Below are 5,671 nucleotides of genomic sequence, written 5' to 3'. Positions count from 1 at the left end.
GATAACAAGGAGACAATGGGGAGCTAGAACATCAAGTTATATTCAAGAAAGAGAAGCTGGAGGAGAGAGAAAATCAAGTTAAAGGTTGAAACTAATAGGACAAGGTAAGAACATCAAGATTTCAATATATTTTTAAGTTTGATATTATTGAAAAAGCATGGAAATGATGTTACTGTAGAGTTTTCTTAAATAAGGTCTTATGTTCTTGATATATTAGTGAAGGAAATAATACAAAGTGATGGGAAATATTATAGAGAAAAGAATAAGGAGTTATAAACTTAGTAATCAACATCTTGTATTAAAACAGTTTTGGACAGCAGTAGTAGTCTAACTTTGAAAAATCACCAAATATTGTGGGAATCAAATTAAAAGATGAAAAAATATGAAATTAAATCTTAATGAGTCTAGTTTCTTATAGAAGAAACGGTGGAAGGAATAGAATTGTAGATCATGAGATATAATAAATTTTGTGAGACAAGGTCAGAATGATTTCAGAATCCTCTGCTCTGACTTGGGAAAATCATTAAAAATTGTACAAAAAAATAATGGGATATAATTTATATGCTTATATTTATTAATGAGTCTATTTTCAAGAGAAACAAATGATAACATTATCCAACTTCTGTATAATGGGATAATTAATTTTTAGTGAAGAGGGGTCAGAACTGTCAAACAGTGAAACAAGGGAGACTTTAAAGAATAAACTGTACTAATTGGCTAAACCAAAAATTCTAAAAAACTTATGGTAAGAAGATATGTGAGTATAGTTTCAGGGAAAATTAGTGGATTTAAATTTGGAGTTCCATATCTCCAGATATAATAAATTCAGTGACTATGACACAAATGGACAGCTTTGAATGAACATATAAATAAATAGTAAAATTATAGATAATGTTACATATAAGCATGCTATATACATTAAGGATGTGGAATGGAGAGGAGGAGGAGAAGAATATATTATTATTCAACTAGCATGAGTTTTCATTAAAATGGCTAATTTGCATGTTTTAGGTTCAGAGACTAAATTGAATAAAAGTAAAATTTTAAGGGTAAATTTGTAAAATTTCAAAAAGTGACCAAATTGCATGAAATGAATTGTTTTATTATTTAAATTTAATAAATTGAATGAAATATTAATTTAGATCAAGATTGGGTGGAAATTGAGAAAAGTAGAAAATTACAAAATGTCCCTGAATTTTGGTATTTCTATAATTTAGCCTAGTAAGTTCGTATGAACTATATTCTGTATAACTTTAATTAAAGTGAATGTTATTTGGTGATGAATATTATATAAATATATGTTTTATTATTGGAATTGAATTATTATTGGTAATATGTATAATTATTAGATGCATTGAAATGATTATTAGAAGCTCGATTGGGTTGGAAGCTTGTCAGAGATGTATCACACTATCCATTGGTTCTATCTGTAATTTTGGATGATTTGATTCTGGTTATAATGGCATGTATAAGTTAAATTGGCCAACGTTAGTTCATTAATGTTTTGATTTTGATTTTGATTGGTTATAAATATGAATGCTTGATGAAATGAAATGTCTGTAAATTAATTTGTAAACTCCGGTAATGCTCTATAACCCTATTTTGGCGATGGATACGGGTTAGGGGTGTTACAACTCAGGTGTGGCAGACTTGGGGTTTGTAAATGGGGTACCTACAACTGTCCTATCGGACCAAATCGCAAACACCATTTTGCCCTGATAAATTACTAGTATCATAATCTTTGTTATCGAGAAATCAACCTCTAATACTATTTCAGGGTGTGACAATTCACTATGAAATGATTCATTTCGGGAGTCTTGTCTATTTTAATACCTTTAATATATCGGCATCCAGTCGTCAGTTACATTGAAAAAAGTTGCAAACAAGCCTGTCACCACAAACCATCTTACAAAGCTGCCTTCTTCGTTTCTTAGGAAATGACGTCAAGCGTTAACGGATATTGTTCTTTACTTTCCCACACTGAGATACTCTCAATCATGGGAAATCCATATAAAGATGGGTATTATTTATCGTCATACATAAAAGTTCTTTTTTGGAAGTTTAATTGTTCCTCTAAGGGATCATCTACCTTTTGCTTTCATTCTTGGTACAAAATCCCATTAGCTATATATTCCTTTCTGCTAACCATGGCTTTTCTTTCGCTATATGCTTCCTGCTATTAAAGAAGATGAAATGTGCATGCAGACAATGGAAACATCTTAAGTCACTCATCTCAGGACCTCTAATAAGTTTTTCCTACAGTGAGTTGTCTCTTGCAACAACAAAGTTTACTGAAAGGATAGGAGGAGGTGGCTTCGGAACCATTTATAAAGGGGTGTTAAAGGATGGAACAATGGTTGCAGTAAAGCGGCTTGAAAACACCGGGCAAGGTATCGATGAGTTTCTAGCGGAAGTGGACACCATTGGGAACATACATCATGTAAACTTGGTGAAGCTAATCGGTTTCTGTATTGATAAGTGCCACAGGGTTTTAGTTTATGAATATATGAGTAGAGGGTCGTTGGACAAATTGATCTTCCACGAAAACAGTAGCTTCTGTCTTGATTAGAAAACAAGGAAGAAGATTGTCTTAGACATAGCTAAGGGCTTAGCATATATTCACGGGGATTGTCGACAAAGGATTGCTCATTTAGACGTGAAGCCCCAAAACATTCTCTTGGACGATAGCTTCAATGCGAAAATATCTGATTTTGGGCTATCAAAGTTGATTAACAGAGATGAGAGCCAAGTGGTGACCCGGATGAGAGGCACATTGGGGTACTTGGCTCTTGAGTGGCAACACTCAAGAATCACCGTAAAAGCTGACATTTACAGCTTTGGGATTGTTGTGCTGGAAGGAATCACGGGGAGGATGGTGTTAGATTACAGCCAACCTGATTCGGATGTTTGTTTGCTTAAATTGGTGAAGAATAAAGGACAGGAGAAACGACTATCGGATATAATTGACCTTACGAGAGAAGATGTGCAACAACACATTGAAGAAGTGAATGCAATGATAATGCTGGCACTGTGGTGCGTGAATGAGGATCATACGAGACAGCCCTCTATGCATTCAATGGTAAAGTTGTTGGAAGAAGAGAATATGTCGTCTGTAACAGCCCGATTTTAACCCTAATCGGAATAGTGGTTTCGAGACTACACATCCGAGTCTGAAAAATATTTTAATATTTTTATTTCGTGTTTATTATGTGTGAATTTACATGTGTGAAAGTTTCGTGAATTAATTTTATTGTTTGAGTGCTTAATTTGAGAAAAGGGCTTAATCGCGTAAAATGAAAATTTAGTGGTTAAATATGAAAGTGCCTAATTATTGTTGTCTTTATAAGTTGGAGGTTCTATGATGCAATTAGCCCACTATATAAGTTAGTGGATGGCAATGGTCAAGAATGACCTTATATTATATGTTATATATATATATATTAATTAGTAAAGGTTAATTTAGTAAAATAAGAATAATGTTAATATAATGTTAATAAAATAAAATATAAAATAAAAGAACCATGCAATTGTTCATCTTATGGTAGAAGAAAGCTAGGTTCGGCCCTTGTGTTCTTTGATTTAGGTATGTGTTTGTTCGGTTTTTGATAATTTTTACGTTTTTTAGGTCGTTGGTTCGTGTTCTTCAAAACCCATGTCTTAATTTTGTGAATTGTGGATGATTTTGAAATGTGCTATTGATGAATTTTTGAGTTTTATGTGTTAGTAGGTGAAATATGAAATATATTTGTTAGATTGACATGTTTTGTTTTTGAATTTTTTTGGTGAAATTGAGTAATTAGGGTTAAATTGTGAAAATAAATTTTTGAGGGACTAAAATTCTAAATAAATTAAAAATATGGACTTGTAAGGACACTAGGAATATTCGGCCCTTAAGGAGTGTAGTCAAAATTTGTGTATTTTGTATTTTGAGCAAAAAGGATTAAATTGTAAAAAGTGCGAAATGTTAGGGAAAAATTGTAATGTTCCCATTCATGTGTTTTTAGGCTAAATTAAATAGAATGGTGTTTAAATAAGCTTAATTTGAATATGTTTAGATCAAGAATTAAAGAAATCGGATTTGGATCGGGGAAAGACAAAAGTGGTCGAGTAGCTGGTTTAACAATCAATGACATCCGAGGTAAGTCGATAAGCATATGAATGTTGATTGTAACAGCCCGGTCTAACCCCTAGTCGGACAGTGGTTTCGGGACCACAAATCCGAATTAGAAAAATATTTTAATATTATTTTCTGTGTCTATTATGTGTGAATTTGCTTGCGTGAAATTTTCGTGTTTTAATTTTATCGTTTAAGTGTCCGATTAAATGAAAGGATTTAATCGCGTAAAATAAAAATTTAAGGGTTAAATTCAATAGGGCCGAATAATAGTTGTTCTTTTAATTTAAAGGCTTTATGTGGCAAATAGACCATTATTAAAGATAGTGGGAGGTATTTGACAAGAATGACCTTAGCATGTAAGTTAGAAATTATTATTATTAAAGGTTAATTGGTAAATGAATTATAATGTATATATTATAATAAAACAAATGAAAATGTTAGTGGATTGTTCATCCACCCATCACCGAATGTTGAAAGAAAAAGAAAGACTGGAAGCTTTGTTATATTCGACCTAGGTTGAGCTTGATTAAGGTAATTTTTTTAATCGGTTTTTGATAATTTTTACGTTTTTGAGATCGTTGCTTCGTGTTCTTCAAAACCCATGCTCTAATTTTTGGAATTTATGATGATTTTGTGATGTACCATTGATGATAGTTTGTGATTTTTGTTGGTTGATAGTAGAAAATAAAATATATGTGATAAATTATAATGTTTGTTTTTGAATTTTTGATGAATTTGATTATTTTGAGTTAAATTGTAAGAAATATTAAATTGAGGGACTAAAATGTGAAATAAATGACATGCAATGACCTATATGAGACTAGGGAATATTCGGCCAAACTACATTGTGATTAATTTGAAATATTTTGTGTTTTGTGCAATTTGGACTGAATTGTAAAAATGTTAAATATTTGGGACAAAATGGTAAATCACCCATTTATGTGTTTTTGGATGAAATTAAATGAAATTATGTTTGAATGAGTTAAATTTGAATGTGTTTAGATCAAGAATTAAAGAAACCAGACTTGGATCGGGAGAAAAATAAAGTCGTCGATTAGTCGATCCGTTCCGGTTTATCGCTATCCGAGGTAAGTTTATAATCAAATAGGCGTTATAATTTCTGAATAAATATTAATTATATATGCTGAAATGAAAGTATGCAAAATATATATATAGCTGAATGTATTTTAGTCGGAAAGTAGAAATAGACGTGAATGTGATTTATCAATATTTAGCACTAAGTGTGCGAGTATGGGATAGCTATAGTTATATGAACAACACTAAGTGTGCGAGACTAAAATGACGAGGTTGGATAAAGGGCACTAAGTGTGCGAAATTAAAATGGAGATGTTGAATAACGGGCACTAAGTGTGCGATACTGAGAGCAATTTGGTTAGATGAGAAAGAGCACAAAAAAAATGCAACTTTATTATGGTCTCGAACAATTATTTAGTACATGATAGATCAAGTATGAAATGGTTGAATAATGTATGATATCAAGGTAAGTTGGTTTCTTCGATTGTGAATAAAAAAAAATGGTATATGAGGTAAATG

At 31.7% G+C, this 5,671-nt stretch overlaps 1 pseudogene; it reads left to right on the top strand.

Moving 5' to 3' along the window:
• Positions 1-1,937: 1,937 nt before the first annotated feature.
• LOC105766799 (G-type lectin S-receptor-like serine/threonine-protein kinase SD2-5) lies at positions 1,938-3,130 on the top strand (annotated as a pseudogene).
• Positions 3,131-5,671: the final 2,541 nt, after the last annotated feature.

The sequence above is a fragment of the Gossypium raimondii genome, chromosome 5 (genome assembly GCF_025698545.1).
Source record: "Gossypium raimondii isolate GPD5lz chromosome 5, ASM2569854v1, whole genome shotgun sequence".
Classification (NCBI taxonomy): Eukaryota; Viridiplantae; Streptophyta; class Magnoliopsida; order Malvales; family Malvaceae; genus Gossypium; species Gossypium raimondii.
The sequence above is the reverse complement of the archived record's forward strand: the minus strand, read 5'-3'. Positions and strand labels throughout refer to the sequence as shown.